Raw genomic sequence first — 23,258 nt, 5'->3', positions numbered from 1 at the left:
TATGACCCTGAGCCCATAAATAACGCTACAATATTTTATTCCCGTTTTTCAGCGAAATACCTCACTGTGCGGCGTGGCCTGCCCATGTGTGCAACTCTAACTACATCTACTACTACTACTACTTCTACAGATGAGTACAGTGACAATGAATGAAATGACTTCGCATCCCAAGATGCGAGGCCATTGCAGTTGCCCTCTTGAGCGACAATTTGTCGGAGCCACTTCAGCATATAGCCTCTTCTTTTTCTTCGGAGGTCCACCAAACAACTGAAACCCTAAACGTGCTCGCAGTGAAAACGATCGACGACTTCCGAAACGTATCGCAAGTTTCGAGAGAAGCCAATCGTCCGCTGGTGCAATCGAGCAGCTGCGCAACGTTTCGAAACCCTGATTCGCGCGCGTTCGCGTCCACGTCCGCGAAAAGCTACACGAGCAGGAAGAATCGAGCACGAAGCATCAATTCGAACGTCATGCCTCGTTTGATTTAGCTTCGAGACGAAACTTCGAGCTCTTCCAGTGACTGACTACCGTGCGAATCGCGGCCTACCCGAAAGAGAAAGCGGTAGTCAGTCCCGGCTCCTACCTACTTAGAACGAACAGTCGCACCAAAAAGGTAAGCTACCTACCTACCTACCCCTATATTTAAAAAATGCCAAAAGACAAGCTCTCCAACACATTCGCAACACGATCTTCACACAGACGCCAGGGTGCAACAGCCTAACACCTAGAGAGAACGTCCCGGAACGCCTCCGACACCCTAACGTTCGAATCACAAGCACACTCTAAGGTACTACGTACCAGTTTTCCTGAAATCGACTGACAATGTTAGTAATCATTGCGGGATAAATCGAAATAACAGCTGAATTAATACTGAATTTAATTACGCGCGTAATTTTTAATATTGCATGTTATTTTTAATGAATTGAGAAAGCTACGCGCACACACATTCCACGAGAAGCCATGTAGCATGTCACAGATTAACGGGAATATGCGCTACCGAATCTAGTTTAAGAAACCGACGCAATTCCACTGCCTAACACACACACACACACACAGAAGTGGAAAATGCGTCGTGCACGATACACTAACGATTGTCAGTCGCCACACATACGATTAAAAAATAATATTCCATGTGCCCGTTGCTGTCATCCTCCTGAGTAGCACCTGGGCACGCGAGAGGATTCGGGCAACGAGCAGGGAACCTCATTATTCTGAAAATCCTAACTAAAAGAATCCGTTAGATTTCGTACGGGCTAACGTTCATGCATTTTTGCAAAATGACTCTACTTTCAACTCAAAATATAATCTCAATTTACAAATCAAATATTAAATTAATGAAAATGCTCAGGACAATTTAATTGTTGAGCGAAAAGAGACTAAGAAAGATTTTAATAAAAATATTCAATAATTTATTGATTTATTTGTTCTCAATTTTTATGGAAATATGTATTTCAAAAACCCTCGGAAGATCCTTTGGACAAAGCAACGTTTCGAACTAATGGAAAAAGTACTAAACATAAAGTACTTATAAAAGTAATATATGTTAACTTGTTTTGTCTAAAGAATCTATCAGTCGCGAATTGTCTTTTTGTACCTGATATCTAATGCTTCCGATTAATTTAAAATAATTTTAAAATACAAACGATATTCTTGATGATAAAAAACGACTCTAATAATTATGCACCAAATTAAGGAAGATTGTTATCTTTTAACAAATTCGAGAATCTATCATATTATCGAAATTGTTAAATTTATAAAAACAAACGCGACGTACAAAAAGCGACCCTACCTAGCTAAGAAACAGATTATTACCCGCAGGAACGCCTAGCGTTTCCACGGTCACTGTACTCGTCAAAATCTACCAATAAGAAAGACAGTTGTTTGTTCACTTACTACGTGTTGAGGCTGTGTTGGAGTTGGTGTCAAGCTGCGTAGGTGTTGAAGTGAAGCAGTGTTGGAGTTGGTGTCGAGCTGCGTAGGTGTTGAAGTGAAGCTGTGTTGGAGTTGGTGTCGAGCTGCGTAGGTGTTGAAGTGAAGCTGCGTAGAATCCTGAAATAAAAAAGGAAAGAAGGTATTAAAAAATCTGTGTAAAATTCCATCGGGATATATCGAGTCCATTTGATTTTCGACAGAAAATATATATGTTACGGTAAATGTGATTGATCCGGTGATTAGTCACTGTACTCGTCAAAATCTACCAGTAAGAAAGACAGTTGTTTGTTCACTTACTACTTGTTGAGGTGAAGTGAAGCTGTGTTGGAGTTGGTGTCAAGCAGCGTTGGGGTTGGTGTCAAGCTGCGTTGAGGTTGGTGTCAAGCTGCGTTGTGGTTGATGTGAAGTTGTCGTGAAGTCCTGGAATCAAAAAAGGAAACAAAATATTAAATAATCTTCTATTTAAGATATAAGATAAAATACAATAGAATTAGTACCATTATTTTCAGCAATATTAAAAATTGAAATTGAAGATATATGAAGACAAAATACAAATATTTTCAATATTCTTCAAATGAAATACTATTTTCAAAAAAATTACTGCCTCGAATAAATTATTTTATTTTCAAAAATGACTGCATCAAATAAAATATTTTCTTTTCAGAGTTGTACATATACTTTAAAAAATAAATAGGATTATTTACTATTTAAAATACTATTTTCCCCAGCTCTGGCTACATCCGAATTAATAATAAGTAAAGAATTCAAATCGAATTAATAAATTGTTCATTAGTGGATATTCAATAACACAATTTAATTTGGAAGGTCCATAATAGGTGAATACTCACGCTCACGTCCTTTCCTCCTTGAAGAAAATACGACACGACGCTGCCGCTGGGTCTCGCTTTCAATTTTCGAAATCAGCGACCACGGCTACCAAGCTGCTCTTCGGAATCAGCAACAGAAAGAGCAAATTTATTAATTACATATACAATAGTTATAATTACATCAACAATTACATATAATATAGACAACAGTTAAAAACTAAATCACAATTAATAATAAATAAATAATTCAACGGCTAGAAACACGAATTCGGTACGGTATACATATTTATTTACGCGACTTGCCGGACGCGGTGACCTCCCCCTAGCCGAGACGCCTGTTATGGGAATAACAAATCTAAATGGCCCGAATTCTTGCGTTTTTGCAATGACTTTGACCGTTAACGTCTTTGATCTACAACAACTTTAACTATAACGACTTTTAAAGACAATTCGATATTAAAATATTAACATCATTTGACAACAACGTATATAAACCGACTATGTCTAATTCTTCTTATAAGTATATACACCACTGTGCAAAAGAAACAACCACTCAGTATAATTATAAGATATAATGACAAATAATATCTTTATATGTAGAAATTGTATTGTACAATGATTGATTTATTGCATTTAAAGTATGTATTAGATAATCCGCAATAACACACATATTCTCAGAACTATTCAATTAAACAGCGGAATGCTTTTTCAAAACTTACTGTGTTCCTATTTGATTTTTAACGCTTTTCTAGTAAATATGGCCGGGTGCTTCATTCTTTTGCACAGCAGTGTATATGTATTATAATGTAATAAGACTATTTTTATACGAAAATGAAAGGATACAAGCGTACAATAGTTCAAGAAAATGATGTCTGTACTTACTGTTGTCGGTGAAATCTCAAATCGGCCATGATCGAGAATCCATAATCCATATAGACACAAGACACTACACTATACACCGCGACAACCGACGGTGAGAAAGCCAGCGCAACAGTGCCATCAGCTATCCCGACTGATCCCGACTGATTCCGATTCCGACTGATCCCGACTCCCGACCTTCGGTTTTCGGTAACGCGAAGCGTCGATCCTAATACCCCCCACCGCTATAGTCAATCCTAACGGACAGGACCGTATCCGCGAGTAGTCCTCAGGCCCCTGACGACTCACAATGGTTCAGAATCGCCAAAAACATGTGCAAAAGACTATTTTTCAACTTTCTCAAAAATGAATGTAGGGCCGTAGCCGATTAAGATGGTCAAAACTGCCCTTACAGTTTTTGCAATTACTATTGAACCATTCGAAAGCTGAGCAAGAAAAACCCCTCTGAGTAAAATTTGAGCCCTTCAGCTTGTCCGTGAGGGTAGCTACAGAGTAAATTATATTTTATGCTTTTCTATGCATTTTCCAGTCTCAAATGCGTTCTAAAATTCTGAAAAAAATGTAACATATTTCGGATCCTAATGCGCATATTTTAGAGAATTTTTCAGATTTTTTTTATGCAAACTGTGGTCGTAAAAATTTAAAAACCCCCGAAAAATCGGAAAAATGCAGATTTATCGAAAATATGAAAACATGCTATTTTACTGTTTGGCTTCCTGATAAAGTGTACTATAACAGGCGGTGCCGTCAATTTATTTCAGATTTTTTGTTATGGGTCATCACTGTCAAAAATAATAAAAACCGAATTTTTTCGGCGTTTCTGCTGTGAGGAGGAAAGAGTTACGCTTCTTGATTTTATCGCGGGTGTATATCAAGTAATTTTTATCGTTATTACATTGCAATAAGCAGTTACATATTTGACCTCAGAAATGCAATTTGAGAGAAGAAAAATTGTATTCCGTGCGTCGAGAAGTTCAGTGACTTTTTGTTATAACTTTTGAACCATAAGAGATATCAGGATGAAATTTGCACTAAAATTCATTGAAAAAATAGTCAATTTTGACTACAGACAAATAAATATTTTTTTCATTTGTTAAACAATAATTTTTAATTAATTTTCATTGAAATTTTTAACTAAAAAATAATTGAATAAATAAAATCTTCCAAACCATTTTTTACTTTCCAAGTATGTATTTTATATTTACGTTTCATACATGCAATGCTTTATGGAATGGGTAAAATGTAAATTTGAGCAATCTCTTTTTAATCAATGCATACAAAAAGTACCAAGAAGATAAAAACGCTTCGCAAGCGCGTCAAAAGATATTGTTTATAATAATTTATAATATTTATAATATATTGTGTATAATATATAATAATTTAGTGACATTTTTTTCTATAACTATTGGTATGAGATTTGAAATGAATAATATAGAATTGATGGAAAAAAATGTGATAACAATAACGGTTTTATAATATAACAATAATAGCATATAATGAATACCATGAAATATTACTGCCACCAATAGGATTCGAACCGCACTCTATCTGAACATTCTGGTATACATATATTACACAGAATACACAAGTCTTCTTTCTCTTAAATCGCATTTGCTAGGTGAAACAATTGCTTTTTTCAATGTAATTACGTTTAAAATTCCTTGATATACACCCGCAGTAAAATCAACAAGTGTAGAACTTTCCTCCTCACAGCAGAAACGTCGAAAAAATTCGGTTTTTATTATTTTTGACAATGATGACCCACAACAAAAAATCTGAAATAAATTGACGGCACGGCCTGTTATACTACTTTATCAAGGAGCCAAACGGTAGAATAGAAATCTTCACTTTTCTGCAGATGGTCAATGAAATAATAATTAAAATAAACGACAATTAAAAATAATGTTATCTTGTTTATTCTCTTTCGTCATTAATTAATCTCGAATCGACATTGAAAGATGTAAAGATACGAATCTTTGAATTCTTCTGCTTAAGATTGTTCTAAATCGCAGTACTATATAATTGTTTTAATTTTTAATTATTCTCGAGTATCCATACTTCCATGAGCGTTGATCTACACACAATTAATGCACATGTATCATTCCAAGCGAAATAGGACTACTGTTTCGAATTTTGTTCAAGTTTGGATGTGTTGCAGTCTTTAGTAAAATATGAACGTATCTCAAAGAGAATTCTTTGAAATCTTGAAAATTAATAGTTCTACGGACGTGTAATATGATGTGTCACAAGTTTTTCATTAAATTATGATGGCCAAACTAACAAAACGACGACAATTAGTTTTGGTTGCTCATAGTGACAGCATAAGAGTATTTAATATAAATTATTTCATTTGAAAAGATATTTATTTTCATAGTTTATTTCGCAATTGTTTTAAACAGGTGCATTGCTATCATAGCACCAGAAAATTGAAAAAATAAAAATAATGATAATATAGCCCCAAGTGTCCTCTTTAGGGACCCGCTTTTAAAAATATGGATTCGGTAATTGTGCATAAAAGGTCCCACCTCACCGATTTCGATAATTTTTTAATATGTTGTCAGGGTGAAGATTCTGAACAACTTTTTCCTATACATGTAACCGCCGCTCAGCCTTAGTTTTTGAGAGATTTGCGAAAAACTGCAGCTACTACTACATTTAATTTTGCCTATACGTGCACGCCCGTGCTGTGCGTATGCTTCAGCATGATGCGACCGCTCGTCGACTGTTTCTACAGATATATCACTACGATCGTCGGACGATCCGACATACCGCGTGAACTTTTTAAATCATATGATGATGAAGAATGAGTACATATTATATTACGACGACACCACACACACCCACCCAGTGCTTAACACGCACTTCAAAATTATACTCTAGATTCTTACGTATTTTCACGTGCTGATTACGAATATGATATTGAAAATTTGCACAAATGTTAATTTCTTAACGGAAACCTCCTTTTTAGAAACATTGGGTGCGTGTTAAGCACTGGGTGGGTGTGTGCGGTGTTGTTGCTTCTCATTTGCACAATGTCTTTATAAACACAAAATAAACAGATGGAACCCAAGAATCCAGGAGATGTCTTTGAAAATTGAAAGCTCAGTCTATGTATGTATGATCACAGGGTAATTATATAGAAAAGTACTTACATCTGTTTATTATTTTGTGTTTGTATTCCTTCTGTTCGAAACCTTCACATGGATTTCCCAACCTCTTCTTACCTGTTACTTTATTATTCTTTAATGTTTAATTTTAATTTAATTACATCGTAATTCGTAGTCAACGTAATTTAATTACAAAGTATTTTATAATTGTACTCCAAACCAATTACGGATTACATTGTACATAATTTAATTACAATGTATTTTATAGTTGTACTCCAATTGCATTTACGAATTACATTGTAATTTATTTGTATGAAGATCTGAATTATAAATTACAATATGACTGAATTACAATGTAATTCAATTAGTTTGTAATTATAATTCCTGGAGAAATTCAATTGTCATTCTGCACAACTCTGTTCCAATTCGATACCAATCGGAAATATTCGTATTCTGCTGGTAAACTAGCCCTGACATTCTACCATGTACAAACGCGGTCGCAACAGCATCTTGTAACGAAATCCGCGACATCGGCAAAACCTGTGTTTATATTTTTTTTGTGTTGTTATTGTTACTTATATTATTTCTGCGCAGTTGAAATTTCTGAATTTTAAATTAAAGTTTGGTACTTTGCCATAGGACAAGAGCACATGGAGAAAACAATCGCCAGACTCCTATCGTCAGCTCGAACAACAAGGTCTAAAAGAAAAAGTTGGAAATCGTGTCGAAGAATTGTTTTATTTTCGCAGCATTCGCTCGATGTCACAAAAAAAATAGTGCCCTCTTACTACATACCTACATATGTATGTTACAGCCAGTAACAAGTTATTTCAATTAAAATCTACATCTTTTCAATTAAAATTTAAATGACACATCATTTAAATTAAAATTTAAACAACAAATTATTTGTTAATTGGATATCAAATAAAAAAGAAAGCAAAAATATTATTTATTATTCGAGCAAGTCTAAATAGACTATTTAGAATAATAAAGTTAATTGTTATTTACAAATACATACAATTTAAGTTGTTATTTGTATTGACAAATTATTCGATTAAATGTTCAGTATTAATAGTACTTCATTATTATTTATTATACATAGACATTAAACAAATTTTCGTTCCAACTGTCCTCAGTAACGATAGTAATACTTATTCATGTATCATCTGTTGTGCATTATTTGAGAAGCTTTAGAGCTTGTGTCAAATAGCACGTGTCGAATCGACATGCAAATAGCACATGTCGATCGGTTAAATTAACAGCCCGGATAAATTAAGGCCCGATGGATAATCGAGACCCGAGGAAATAATTAAAATGTACATTATATTCGAAAATCAATTTTTTATTTTTGAGAATTTATGTCCCTTCATAATGTAATCATATTTAAACGCATATTTGTTTATAATCGGGATCCGGTTAATCGAGGTCCTACTGTATTAGGTTGCATATGAAATGTCCGATTTTTAGCAGTGACATTAAACAAACGCAATTTTCTATAGCCAATGTATTCTATCTATAAATTTTAAGTTTCTTAATTGTATTACGGTAAAAATAAGATATAATGGCCATTCACTTTTCTTTTTCATTTACAAGATTATCTTGATTTTCTGGTTCTATTTACCATCAACGACTAGTACGTTAATTAATCACCACATTTTGACTAAAAATCACAGAACGCTTGTCGTCAATAAGTTATTTTTCCAGACATAAAAGGAACACACGACAGTCGCGTTGGTTGACGTTGAGATAAACTTGATTTAAAAGTAAGATCATACAATAAATATAAAACTATAAAAGTAACAGGCTTACAAATATGATAAGGATTAATTTATTTAGACTTAATACGTGCTCTAATAAAGATATTTATTAAATGATTTATTATGAAAGCATACTTATAAGTTCAATAATTGTGAAATAAAAATCTAGGACTGGTCATTCGGACCGCTTTGTACCACAAAGTTTTATAATAAACCTATAGACTATACATAGACTATAGACCACAGGGATGAGCAATCCGCGGCCCGCCACACTTTCTTGTGCGCGGGGCCCTTCAAAGATTTTACATTTAGAATATGTTTCTTCTATCGATCGTAGTTGTGCTGTTAATACATTTTTTAATGCTTTCGGGGCGCAACGGTTCGATCAATATTAAACATATTTATTTACTTTGCAAATCTAAATTTCCAATGGGAGTTTTCTTCCTTTCGTCGTCAGGATATTTCCAATACGATAACGTCGATCCTTTAAGTAAGCACCATTTACGATTCCAGGCTTCAATTCCAGAAATATCTTCGAACATTGTTAGAAATCCTCTATGCTCCACCGATACCGAAAGTTCGCAAGAAACATGCATCTGTAGTCGTCCCTCTAATGGCGATTGCGATGGTACCTAATAATTGTTGAAAAATATATGATTTTTACATTGTTCAATTTGTACGCACTTTTTGTTTATACATGTCCTATTTTATTTTTTCAGAAAATATTCTTTCACGTCATGTAAAAAGGAGTTAGTTGCATGTAATAAGCTCTAAGGAGATACATTGCATTGTATCATTAATGCTAACCTTATTTAATGTAAATTGCTGTCGATGCACTTCCTTCAGACTGAAAATAACGTAGCCAGACAATTGAAATGCTGGGAATCGAACAGCAGATGGGCCAGCCGGACTTTGAACGCTTGGCATTACTAATCGGCTTTCTTGTTTTAAAAACTTTTTAGAAGTTTTATTTGCAAGCTGCGAAACATATCACTATTTATTGAAACTGTATACGATTGTGCACCAAAATGTGCTTACCTTTTTATTGCAATTGTTACTGCATCCGTTACCATTATGAATATGATACTGAATATCATGTGGTATAACTTCAGGTAGTGTTTCAAGCCAGTAAATCTCGAACGTAATTGTAATATTTTTGTACAAATCATGTAATTTCATTGTCGAAAAACGCAGGCATGAGTCGCAAGCATTTTTAAACGGTCTACCATCTAATATCCGTGTCAGAGTACAATTGGAAGGAAATAGAAATCTAGAAGAAGCATACGCCAATGCAATTAAAGTCTCGAAACAAATGCAACAGGAAGAGGAGAGAATGAGAGCATTCCAACCTAATCTCAGAGACCGAAGAAATTCGTCTCAGATGCAATATCGATATCAACAGCCTCCAAGGCAAGATTACACGCGGCATCACGCTGGCGCTCCGACCCTACCAATAACAATGATAGGAGCGACAACGGCAATCCGAGACCCAACAGATAAGCAGGGATCAGTAACCAAGCTGAAACGAATATTCCACCTGTTACTTGTAATTATTGTAAAAAACTAGATCATATACGATTAAGGAATGTTATAAATTCAAAGCTAAGGTGGAATCTGGTGAGATTGTACCCTACTCTCAGCAAAGGTCGGGAAACGAGAAGGTCTCCCCAGGGAACAGAGGCGCGCCCAAGGGAGCAAATCTTATAGAGCGCCAATCCATAATGAAGATCGATGCATCTACACCGAAGATGATACCGACAGAAGTAACAACAGTCAAGAAGAGCGACTCTCCAGGAACGAATCATTCCAAGGATCAAGGATCATTCAAGAGATTCTTTAATTCTTCGATTCGTCGTACTCCTGGTCGTCCTCGTCGTCGTCGATCAAAGAAGAAAACTATTGAAACGTCGCAGATCGCCGAACGATATTCACCGCAAGAACAACGATGACACCACGCACACACGCACGCACATGCGCAACGAAAAATCCACATTATCCTCGTATACGCGCGTACAGCAAAATCTTCGTTATCCGCGCTCGCCGGCGCACAGTGGTCTAAACGGGCGATTTAGTTGGACAAAATTATTCTAGCATTATTTTAAGACTTAAAGCCGTAGTTAAGTAGGTCATTGGATTCGTCTCGACATCAGCTACAACAATATGTAATAAAAAATACTTAGTGTCATTTAAAAAATTAACATAAACATATCTTTTTATTAAAAAAAAAATTTTGTGAAATTTTTTTATTGGGATTTATAGATGACTGAGTATCGATTAACTTTTGTTGGAAACATTTTCTTGCCAGATTATCCGAAATGTTCAAAACATCGTGGTGACAATTGGGCATTTGCGTCGAAAAGCTGACAGAACTACTTTTGCATCATTCTATTATGAAATAAACAAACGACAAAAGATAGCAAAAACAGATTGAAATAAATGTTGTATCGTAATTTTAGGCCCACAAATCTCTATAAAAATTTTCTAAAAAAAATCATTTTCTTTAAAAAAAATTATAAATTTTCAAAATTATTTGCATAAATTTTAGGGTTCTAAAAATACGATATCACTTTTACTCCAATCATGTTTTGATATCTTTTTGTCATTTGTGGCTTACGTAGAAGAGAATCATAGAGATAATTCGAAATATATCGACATTGAATTACTAAAAACTGTCTCAAATTCAAAGGTGCAAGTTCGTGCTAATAAAATTGATTTTTTCGGACACTCTAGACTTTATAAAGATGTTCCAACATGTTCCATCCTAAAGGTTTTTAAAGGTTTTTTTTGCGAGACTGTCAAAGTTTGAATGCTATATGTATACGTTTGAAGTATACTTTCATTTTTAAGCACAAATAAACAATATATTTAAGTTTTGTCCTTTTGGTTCATGCTGGTATCCATCATAGAATGAAAAATTCCACAAATATTTCCACTACTAGATGTTCACAACGAGATATACTAATGAATAGTGAAGTGTCGAACGACGATGAAGAAATACGAAGTTGAAAAATGAGTTGTTCGTGGGGGTATACTTTATTATGGGGTGATAAAAAGGGAAAAACCAGCAGTGGTTCATCTTACTTGGTACCTTAGCTCTCATTTACCGAAGCGGGAAATTTTCCTGCTGGATTTCCATTTTTTGGGTTTTGTCCAGCTAAATCGCCCCTTTAGACCACTGTGCGGCGGCCGCGTTGCTCTCCTTCGAATATTCGCAACGTTTTTTTTTCTCGTTTCTCTTTTCTCGAACATCAAAATTCTAGGAATCATATTTTCTTCTTTTTTTCTCCTTATTCTGGCTCGACGAAACCGGGTACGAACGACGACGTCGTTTCGTTCGACGAAACGAGAACACGATAACGTTCCGCGATTTCAGTGTATCCCTTCGATAATCATATTATTTTATGGAGCTAGCGATGTTTAATGACATCATGGCTAACATTAATCCGTGTAGAAATCTACCATATCGACATAATCGCGACATCTGTTGATTACTTTGTTTATGCTCGTAACACTCTATTGCGTATTTACACATTGTAACCTTTTATAGTTCTTCTCTGGCAAGCCGCCACACTGTACACATGTGTTCTTCTCTACTCTCACATATTGGAAATATACATATAATTCTAATAATCCGTATGCTTGGTATAATATACACCACTGCACCAACATTAACAATCCGCATCGTCGATCGAACAAGAAAACGATCGAACCGAAAGAGATTCGTCAACGATATTCGACAAAAACGAACTAGTACACGGGGTGGTCCGATCAAAGCTCGACGCGATTCGACCGCGTATATTTTCGCAACGTAACACGCGTCTCTTCGCGCGACGATACGAATATTTTTCCGTACAAACCAATTTCCTTCCGTGACGTGTGTATAACGCGTGTATTGACTACTGCCAACGGTTATGTGTCGAACGCGGTGTCCGTTAACAGAGTGAATAGAGCTCTCGATCAGCCGGTGCGTACCGAAAATCGCGCGTTCCACGGACGCAGGGTGGGGGGTGCCGCGACGACGTGACGTCACACGATCGTGGCCACGCGAGGTCGGTAAAGCCGATCGGATGCGCACCGATTTGCCGGAACAGCGGTATACGCCAGAAACCTTACATCGCTCGATCAATCGAGACAAAATATCACACAAATATTACACTGTCTCGGTGGTTTCGCCGAGGGCATCGATTACGATCACTTGGACTCGCCTTTGTGGATCGGATCGTCACAGGAGACACGGTACACACACACACACACATTCGAACGAAGAATTTGCGACGAGACGGTGTCCCGCATCTTCGCGAGACAACGGATCGTTTCGTACGCGTCCACGGCGGTAACGCCGCGCCGTCCGTTGGCAAGAAAAGAAAATTTTTAAACACGTTCCAAACGTTATCGCACATGATTTCCGCGATCCAAAGAATAGACCTGACCGACATTCGGACGAAGAACAGCGACGAGACGGTGTCCGGTGTCGACGCGAGCGCAGCACATCCCCATCCCCCGCCAACGACGTTTCCACCGTCGCAGCCAACGCCGCCGTCGTCGCGTACCGCTAGACGAGAAAGAATCGACGAAACAAATTTTCTGGAAAAATAACGATAACGCGATCAACGAAACGATTAATCGCGCGTGGAAACGTTTCGACGCGTCAACGATCGATCGAGATTGATATCTCGAAAAATTTAAAGAAAATATCGTTACCTTCTCGTAGATTGTTTCGCGTATCCACATTTTATGTTCTCCTTAAAATCGCGAAACGCTATGCTGTCCCTGTTGCTGTCACCGCGAAAACTCGCAAGCAAGTGCGCGCGTATGATGCGATCCGTTTTAACGCCGCGAGCGCAGCAGACCCCCATCTTCGAAACACCGCGGCCCGCGCCTCCGTCGCCTCCTCCGCGTTCTCGCACAGACGATAGAGAAGATTGCCGAAACGTTCCCGAGAACATTCGGATAACGATTAATCGAAAACGATCAATCCTGCGGAAACGTTTTCGGGCGCGTCAACGATCGAACGAAGTTAACTCCGGAACAACGAATCAAACAAAAATCCGCATATCTGTCGTTTCGAAAATGCGATACATTCCGCCGTCGCTGCTACCGTCGCGTCGCCGCGAAAACTCCCACCCGTAGACGCGGGTTTCCCTCCTACCCCTCATCCCTCGAGACCCATCTCGGCAAATTCGAAGGTATACAGCCCCTCGCACTCGACCAAGAGATAATCCCTCTCGGCCCACACGCGACGGGAACGTCCCTGCGATTCGCGCGAGTACTCTGTAACCCCCGCGATGTCGCTCGACGCGCACCCGGTGATATTCGCCCGAACACTGAGCTCGAAACCAGCGGCGCGAATCCGCCGACTCGACACCCGTAGCTCGTTACCGAATCTCCCCTCGAATCCCTTCGAAACGGTTTACACTCGGAGAACCGTTCCGTCCGCTCCCCGCCCGATCTCGACCAGATCACGGGTCGCGAATATCTCCGCGAGCAGATGCTTAACCGTCGGTAGAATCCGCATCGATCCCAGCGAGAAATGTACCGTCTCGGAAAAGAGATAATTCCCCGGAGAGGAGGAACTCCTTCCCACCCCCTTACTCGCCGCGGTCTCGAGAAGAGCCCCGCCCCTCTTCCCACCCGCGCACGACGAGAAAAGGGACGAATAGACGGAAACCGTCTCCCAATAGTTCCCCCTTCACCACCCCCAGCAACATTCCCACCATTCGGAGGAGCACCATACTCCTTTCCAAGGTATTCCCGAAGACAGCGACAGCCCCGTAATTCCGCTGGGTCTCGAGCAGGCTTGCCATATTCCGCGCGGTACCAGGCCCCTTACCGCTGCGCCCCTCGCCCATCTGCTGGGCTAAGCCCGCCTGGCTTGCCCCACTCCTCGCCAGTGGGAGCATCTGCTTAGCCCAGCAGATGGGCGAGGGGCGCAGCGGTAAGGGGCCTGGTACCGCGCGGAATATGGCAAGCCTGGTCTCGAGCCCGGCGACCCAAAGGACCGGGACGTCTCCGCCCCAGTCCACCGAGCCACCCCCTGACCCCTCCTTCCTCCAATAGCGACGAGCTCGCCCACGCCTCCGTTCCCACCCCGCAGCTGTCTCGGTGACCCGAGCAGCCAACCGCGGAGGCATCCCCACCGGCGAAGGTCCCTTCTCCCGCGGGAACGCCTATCGCTCCCCGCGGTCCCTTCGGCACCACCTTCCCCTCCTCACGCCCCTTCGCGCCTTTACCCCCCTCGTTCCCAAACATCTGTTTACACTTAAAGAGTTCATCGTTGTCGTAGCGTCCTCGGTTACGCACGCGAAGCTGTTCACTCGTCGCATGAGTTACTAAACCGGTGCGGAAAAAACGCTAACCACCGGGAGAACCATTCCCACCCCCCCCCCAACCGGCAGGCCCTCGTACCACCCGGTTCGGACATATTCTTGAAGGTGGCATATCGATGATTCGGTGCACCCACCGGACTCACTCCCAGCGCTCTGCGTTCCCGGCAGTACTCCCTCGCCGCATACCGATACTCGGAGTTAAGAACTTCGAGAGTGGGATATCTCTCTATCGCGACGTTATCGATCGATTGAATCGCGAAAATCTTCAACGACGGTGTTACGTTCGCGTCGATACACCGATTTACGGACCGATCGCGTCGCAAAATATTATAGTCCTTTATTTTCGGTCAAACCATTTAAGGAATTTACCCGGGATCGGGACTCGGGTAGTAGACAGTGAACTGAGTTAACACTTAAAACTGTTTATTGAGTAGATGTTATACAAAATCGTGCTCGCGGTTCTGAAGTCGTGTTGATGGTTCGGGATCCGGATTACAAGTGAAGTGACGGTTTGAACTTGGTTACTATCTTTTTTCGGTTACATTTCTATTGGTTGTTTTTGCGATTGTGGGGATGAGTGTCTGTTTTTCTGATTGGCGTAGATGTGGCTGTGGGTGTGGTCTGTATGGGACGTTGGAAGTAGGAAGTTTATTTTTTGGGTGCTATAAAGTTCTTTTGGGTTTTCCGTTTTCGGTCGTACGGGCCCCCTAATAGTCCTACAATTATTTGGGAAATCGTTTTATGACGGCTGGCCAAGGTCCGTCCAGGTCTGAGACTTTGTCTGACTTCTCGGCTTGCTAGGTCTGTTACGCACGTGACACCTCCCCCTCATTTGAATCGAACATATGAAATAATTTGTGTAAGAAAGCTATTTCGTATGTTTGATTATTTGGTGTGTGTAAGGTCGCGATTTGGGCAGTGTATATGTGTGCGCTGCTTAATAGTAGATGTCTTATAATAAGTGTATGTGTTAGAATTATAACAATGTGTTGATTGTTATTTAGACGCTTAATATTAACTTACGAGTTAGTTTACTCTTTTCTTATTTTACATGTACGTATACATATATGTTTATCTTATGTCCCTAAATCTCCTAAAGTCCTAAATTTTCGTGTATTATAAAACTTCGTGTAATATATATGTATATACTTATGGGTTAAATAAGATATAAGCTAAAAAGGGGAAAAAAATTAGTAACTATAAAATATGCGCTAATTTTAGTTTGTCGGTGTGTACAACGCGAGGTTTTCCGTTTACGAGAATCTTCACGTTATGGTTTGCCATGGTTTCTATTATTTTATAAGGTCCGATATAATTATTTGATAGTTTTCCTTTCTTAGGTTCTTTCAGTAAAAATACAGAATCGTTCAATTGAAAGCTTTGCGGATTAACTTTTTTGTGGTAGTACTGTTTCGATCGCTGTTTTGACGCTATCAAGTTTTCGCGTGCTAATGTTCGGAGGTCATACAGTGTTCGAATTACATCGGTAAGATAATCGCCATAATTTCGCGTATCGTTATCGTTGTATGGGTGACTGGAAGGTTGCCGTGCTAATTTGCCAAATATTAGTTCATGAGGAGTGAACCCGGTTGCTTCGTGTACGCTAGTGTTATAGCAAAACGTTGCTAATTCTGGAAATTCGTCCCACTCATGTCTAGTGTCTACGTATTGTTTAATATACTCTATCAAGGTCGCGTGAGATCGTTCTAACGAGCCATTTGATTGGGGGCGGAAAGCTGTGGTCAAATAGCGAGTTATACGGAAGTGTCTAGATAATTCTTTCAACAGTGTACTAGTAAAATTGGTACCTCTATCTGTGAATATGTATTTGGGTGCTCCAAAAATACTGAGGAAATACTTTACGAGGGCTTTTGCCGCGCTTGCTGTGGTTGCTGATCTCATCGGTATGGCGATGGAAAACTTTGTCAAGTTGTCTTGTAGCGTGAGGAGGTATTCGTTTCCTTCTGTTGTTCTCGGTAGTGGGCCTACCATATCCATAGAGACCTTGTCGAATGCTGCGTCGGGTGTGTCGGTGATGACCATGGGCTGTTTTGTTTTATTTCTGGATATTTTCTTTAATTGGCACTGAATGCAATTTCGGACGAAATTTTGTACGTCGGTTTTGAGATTTTCCCAGTAAAATCTTTGTCGGATTCTATTGTAAGTTTTCGTAATTCCCTTATGTCCACCTACAGTTGAACAATGGGCTTCTTCAAGAATATTTCCTCGTTGGTGACTTCCTGGTTCCATTACTGTTCCGTGACAGACTATTATTTTTATATGCTTTTCTGTAATGGAGCTACGTAGTAATCTTATTATTTCTTGCCAGTCAATGCCATCTATCTTGTTGAATTTTGCGATTCCTATTGTTTCAATATTGAGTTCTTTGAGTCTTCTGTTCAAGTTTTGGAAGGCTTCTGTGAGTATTTTCGATGTTGTCTTTTCTTATAGGGTTCTTTTGCAAATTATGATTATGTGCCATTTGTTTCCTTTCTTTGTGAAAATGGCGTCCCCGGTGTGAGGGTTATGTAATCTGGGTAGTTCTCCCTTCCCTTCGAATTCTTTTGCTCCTTCGTCTACTGGTTCCCCGTTTTCGGTAAGGAAGTAAAGAGAGTTATCTTTTCTCATGTATAGTTTATCGCGTTGGTTTAATACTGTGTTTCTCATGGATCTTGTTTCTCTGCTGTGTGAGAGTTCTTGATCCTTGATTGTACGGTCGAAGTTATCGTGGCCGATTTCGTCTTCGTTGCTGTAGTCCGTTTCTCCTTCTTCTTCTCCTTCTTCTTCCGATTCGAATATGTTTTCTATGATTACTGGATTTTGTGATTGTAATGTTTTTGTATCTTTGGTCGTTCTCTGTTCTGGGATTTGGAAAGTTTGTGGCATTGGTTTGTGTGACGTTAGACGTGCCGCCAAAGGGGTGTCGTCGTCGTCGTCGTCGTCGTCATCGTCGTCGTCGTCGTCGTCATCGTCGTCGCTATCATCGTCGTCATCGTTGTCGTTAACGGATTCTATCGTCGGAAGGAATGTGGTGGGTGAAGGTTCTCGGTGGATCATCGCTTTAACTTTGTATCGTTTAACGGGATGCTCGCGAAGTTCTTTTTCTGTAAATGGTACTGGTCCGTCTATATCTTGGGCAGTTTGGCTTCTTGTTCTCATATTTGTGCGAGCGATAAAGGGTTCTATTTCCTCTCTCATTTCCGCAGTTTGTGGTGACGGAGTTTTAAGTATTCTCGCATGGTCATTCCTCTCCCGGATTTGTTCGTTTTCGGGGTCCGAAAGTATGTCTAATTCCCCAGTATGAATTGGGTATGCAGGCCTTCCAATGGGGTTTCGGGACAGTGCGTCAGCATTTACATTTGCTTTTCCTGCTTTGTACGAAATATCGTATTCGTATTCGGCAAGTTTCAATCTCCATCTCAGTAACCGTGAGGTAGGATCCTTAACAGAATGCAACCAGGTGAGCGGTTTGTGGTCTGTTATTAATGCGAACTTTTTCCATACAAGTACGGTCACACAGTATATGATAGCGAGTAATTCTTTCTCTATTGTCGGGTAATTTGCTTCTGAATCGTTTAAAACTCGGGATGTATAAGCTATTGGTTTATCTTTGCCGATCGTACCCTGACTTAACACCCCTCCTATTGCAAAGTCTGATGCGTCGGTGGTCAAAACAAATGGTTTATTAAAATCAGGGTATTGTAGTACCGGTTCTGCGCACAGTTTATCGCGTAGAGTTTGGAATGCATCTTGTTCTCTTTCGGTCCATTTAAATGATTCACCCTGTTTCAATAATTGCATTAGCGGTTTTGCGATTTTAGAAAAATTTGGGATAAATCGTCTATAGTATCCTGCTAATCCAAGAAATTGCTTAATGTTCTTTTGCGTTTTGGGAACCGGGAATTCCTGTACGGCTTCTAATTTTTTTGGGTTTGGCCGGACACCGTTTTCGCTAACAATATGTCCGAGATAGCACATCTCTTTTCGTAAAAATTCACATTTGTCGGGCTGTAATTTCAGATTAACCATGCGCAATCTATCCATTAGTTTCCGAAATTTGATTTCGTGTTCGCGTAATGAGCTTGAATATAAAACTATATCGTCCATATACACAAAAACCTCGTTGCCCTGTAGTCCTGACAATACTCGACCCATTAAACGCTGAAATGTTGCGGGCGCGTTTTTCAACCCGAATGGCATTCGCTCAAACTCGTAATGCCCATGCGGTGTTGTGAAAGCCGTTTTATGTTTATCATCCGGATGCATACGAATTTGATGAAATCCTGTCGCTAAATCGAATATTGAGAAATATTTCGCGCCGCCTAATTGGTCGAGGATATCAATAATGTTGGGTAGTGGGTATGCATCTCCGATTGTCTTTTCATTTAACGTTCGGAAATCCAGCACCATTCTCCATTGTTTGTTTCCCTGCGAGTCTAATTTTTTGGGTACTATCCAAACGGGCGTGTTGTAGGGGGAATCGGACGGTTTTATCGCTCCGGTTTTTAACAAATCGTGAACTTGTCTTTCAATTTCATCTTTATGGATAGGTGGAAAACGGTACTGTCTTTTATTTATGGGTCGGTCGTCGGTAGTCAGTATTCTGTGCTCTATTGCAGTCGTAAACCCTAGGGGTTCGCCAGGTATATGAAAACAATCGGCATATTCCTGCACCAACTCGGTGATGTGCGCGCATTCTTCTGGATTCAAGTGGTCTAATCTTAATAGTTTTCCTATTTCCTGAGGACGTTTAGTGTTTTCTTGAGTCTTTATTTCTGAACAAGAGTTGTGACTTCCGCGAGGATTTGTAGACGCTGGTTTCGTTATTGGGGTTTGGGGGGGATTGGTTGGAGTTTGATCGTATTTGATAGGTTGGCTGATAGGCAATGATTTGGATACTCCGTATTTGGGGGATCTTGAATTTGGGGAATCCGCATTTGGATTGGAAATAGGGGAGCGTCTTTCTGTACTATCAAATCTACAAATACGACCTTGACGATCAGGGTATTTATTTTCCTGAATGAGGGAGACTTCTTGGATTTTTACCGTAGGGATTACGATTTCGATGTCGCGGTAGCTTGTGTTAATGATGTCTAGGTAAGCTCGACCGTCATTAACGATTGCTAGTACGTCGCCCAGGTATATTTCTTTATTTCCCTTTACTCGTAAACGCGGGATGTATCCTTGACCGATTATCGGGTTGGCTATTTTAACATAGCCTAGTGTTCGAGACCTCGCGGGGACTACTAAATTTTCCTGGGATTCGAATGGTATTACCTGTGTGTCGCATTCTAGGCATTTATTTTTGTAGTCGATGCGGGCATTTTGCTCTACGAGGAAATCGGAACCGATGATGCCCTCTTGAGTAATTGGGAAGTTATTGTATACCGCATGAAAGGTTACGAGTCGCCCTAGAATATTTATTTTTAATTCCCCTCTGGTCAGTACCTGTTGTGTCGTAATGCCGCTCAATTGGAGAATTTCGTTTTGATCAATTTTAGTGGAGGGGTTGATTGAACGGATTTTTATGAGATTAGGACCCGATCCACTATCAACCATGAGATTTGAAGGCGAAATTAGATCGAAGCTGCTGATACGTACAACAGGCACGTAACCACTTCGGGTTAAATTTATTCGCGCGCTACAGATTCGGCGATCTCGGACTCGATGTTGTATACTTGGCGCTCTGTCGGGTGACCGCGTGGTGCGCCCGCCCGCGCGGCATTCGTGAAGTTTCCCGATTGGGCCTGATTATTATTTTGAGCTTCAGTGTTGCCTGCTCTACTGTTATTATAGGCGCGTATCCTACATTCGTCAATGACGTGTCCGTGTTTTTTACAATATCTGCAAAACTTGAAGTTGCCCGAATTTAAATTGGGGTTTTTAAAAGGTCTGATAGCATAATGCGTACCGTAATCGTGTTCGGGGTTATTGTTCGCGCGTTCGCGGGGGTTATAAATTCGGCGTTGTGTCTCTAATACAATTTGGACTATCTTCTCGTAATCCGGACCGTTATTACGTGAGGACTGCGGTTTCTCTGGGTTGTTCCCTGACGCCAGGTTTTTGTGTATCCAACAATTGAGTGCTTCATGCCCCGTTTTTTGCAAAGTTGACAAGTAATCGAATGGGGGTCAATTTTGAAGATTGTATTATTCTGTTCCCGCCTCTCGGATCGATCAGAAGATCCGCGCATGGTTAAAATAGCGTTATTTTCCTTTTCGACTAAAATTACCTTGGAGATGGCCTGATTAATATTTTCAAATTCTATAGTCGGCATTCGTATTGAAATTTCCGGTTTTAGACCTCGCAAAAGACATTTCTGCAAGTTCATGTCGGTGCTATTAACGAACGCGGGTGTAATGCATCCAGCTTCTCTTTGAAACGCGTCTGTAATGCTCTTACCTAACTCCCGGACGCGATTCGCGAAGGTTATCACCTCTTCGCTTGATTTTTGAAAGACATTGGATAATTTCCCTAAAGCTTCGTATACTGTTTCGTGCGGCGCATATATAGACCTGAGATACTCTACTAATTCGCTCACCCTGCTGAATTTCATTCCGAGAATCGACCGTCGCGCATCTCCTTTTAATTTGTTCCTGATGGACCTTACCAAGCTGTCTTCACAGTGGGACGGGATCATATCCGTAGCTTCCTCGCATCCCTCGGCGAAACACACAAAGGCCATATTTTTCCCATCGAACTCCGGGATGGCATTTAATGCGTCCTTGTACAGTGTGACGTAGTATCCGTTGTTGCCCATCGTTGTCGAGGATAATTCTTCCTGCTGCTGCGCGGTTCCTTGATTTTGATGCCGGGCCTGTTGCGTTGCTAGTTGCTCCTGTTGTAACGCCAACCGTCGCTGTTCCTCCATTAGTTGGTCTTTGTAGATTTGTAATTGGGCTAACTGATCTTCGAGAGTTTGACGTATTGTCTCAATCTCTGCCCTTTGTTCTTCCAGCGATTGGTTATCTGTTCCGGGCAATCTCGGACTTGGTGTTCTTGGAAGAGGCATCTTGAGAATATTTCTTCTTTAACACTCTTAATTCACGTCACTACCTCAAACGATCCCACCGCTGTCACCAATGTTACGTTCGCGTCGATACACCGATTTACGGACCGATCGCGTCGCAAAATATTATAGTCCTTTATTTTCGGTCAAACCATTTAAGGAATTTACCCGGGATCGGGACTCGGGTAGTAGACAGTGAACTGAGTTAACACTTAAAACTGTTTATTGAGTAGATGTTATACAAAATCGTGCTCGCGGTTCTGAAGTCGTGTTGATGGTTCGGGATCCGGATTACAAGTGAAGTGACGGTTTGAACTTGGTTACTATCTTTTTTCGGTTACATTTCTATTGGTTGTTTTTGCGATTGTGGGGATGAGTGTCTGTTTTTCTGATTGGCGTAGATGTGGCTGTGGGTGTGGTCTGTATGGGACGTTGGAAGTAGGAAGTTTATTTTTTGGGTGCTATAAAGTTCTTTTGGGTTTTCCGTTTTCGGTCGTACGGGCCCCCTAATAGTCCTACAATTATTTGGGAAATCGTTTTATGACGGCTGGCCAAGGTCCGTCCAGGTCTGAGACTTTGTCTGACTTCTCGGCTTGCTAGGTCTGTTACGCACGTGACAACGGCTATGCGCGCTCGTGCGATTACCTCGAATATAATTCTCTTCGTACGCGACAACGCGAAAAGCTGTACGCGATTCGACCGTATCTCTGCTCGACGAAACACGCATGTTTCCACGACAATTCGACGTTTTTCGTACAAATACTTTTCCTCTTCCAAAAATATTACGTATCGTCTCTATGCGTGCGTCTGTGTACGCGTGCGTACGTGTCTGCGTGCGCGTACGATACGACTCGTTATCATCCGTTTCCCTAAAGGAATATTCACGGACACTTCTTTTCTTTGTATTTTTCCGCTGTATCATTTTCTTCGCGCAATACCACGAGCGCGGTACACGCGAAAAGCATTATCTCGCTCGCGATAAATCGAGATGAAATGTCTCACCCTTTTGCGCCAAAAAAAGAAAAACGAAAACACATATCCATCGATCATACTTTGAAATATTTAATTCGTTCCTATCGTAATCCGATTTAGTTATCTATATCCGCAACGTGTTCGCGGTACGCCGTTTCGTACAACGGCGAAACGCTGAAACTGCAAACCAAATGTACCTCCGAACCCATTTGCCACGCGCGACAATGCTCGATACCGTCCGTACGACGCCAATTTCCGCAACGACGAAACACGCTCGAATCGCTACCCAAATTTATTTCCGAATCCATCGTCTGTCGAACGATGCGGTTCCGAACAGTGTTCGCGAAATGGTTAAAAAAAAAATATTCGCCTAAACGAGACATCGCGTTTCTTCGATCTTCCTTCAAAAATATTTATTTCGAACGAATTCAAATTTCTCACACGAAAAC

The 23,258-nt window shown here is 40.3% G+C and overlaps 1 protein-coding gene and 1 pseudogene across 5 annotated transcripts in view; both read right to left on the bottom strand.

The window, feature by feature from the left end:
- The window catches only part of LOC143218528 (uncharacterized), a 121,906-nt gene extending 118,120 nt beyond the window's left edge, over window positions 1–3,786 (bottom strand). For all 4 annotated transcript variants that reach the window (XR_013011105.1, XR_013011104.1, XM_076443753.1 and 1 more), the window contains exons 1-4: window positions 3,642–3,786; window positions 2,781–2,873; window positions 2,230–2,352; window positions 1,894–2,049 (exon numbers count right to left, since the gene is read on the bottom strand). The gene's annotated coding sequence lies outside the window, so the exon portion shown is untranslated. The remainder of the gene's footprint in view (window positions 1–1,893; window positions 2,050–2,229; window positions 2,353–2,780; window positions 2,874–3,641) is intronic.
- A 4,899-nt stretch (window positions 3,787–8,685) lies between these two features.
- On the bottom strand, window positions 8,686–9,681 carry LOC143218336 (anillin pseudogene; annotated as a pseudogene). The gene is made up of 3 exons (XR_013011028.1): window positions 9,541–9,681; window positions 9,310–9,480; window positions 8,686–9,134 (listed from the first exon to the last, which is right to left on the bottom strand). The product of XR_013011028.1 is annotated as an anillin pseudogene (transcript).
- Between the last annotated feature and the right edge of the window lie 13,577 nt (window positions 9,682–23,258).

Source organism: Lasioglossum baleicum, chromosome 19 (assembly GCF_051020765.1).
Source record: "Lasioglossum baleicum chromosome 19, iyLasBale1, whole genome shotgun sequence".
Classification (NCBI taxonomy): domain Eukaryota; kingdom Metazoa; phylum Arthropoda; class Insecta; order Hymenoptera; family Halictidae; genus Lasioglossum; species Lasioglossum baleicum.
Note: the sequence above shows the minus strand (reverse complement) of the source record. Positions and strands in the feature narration are given on the sequence as shown.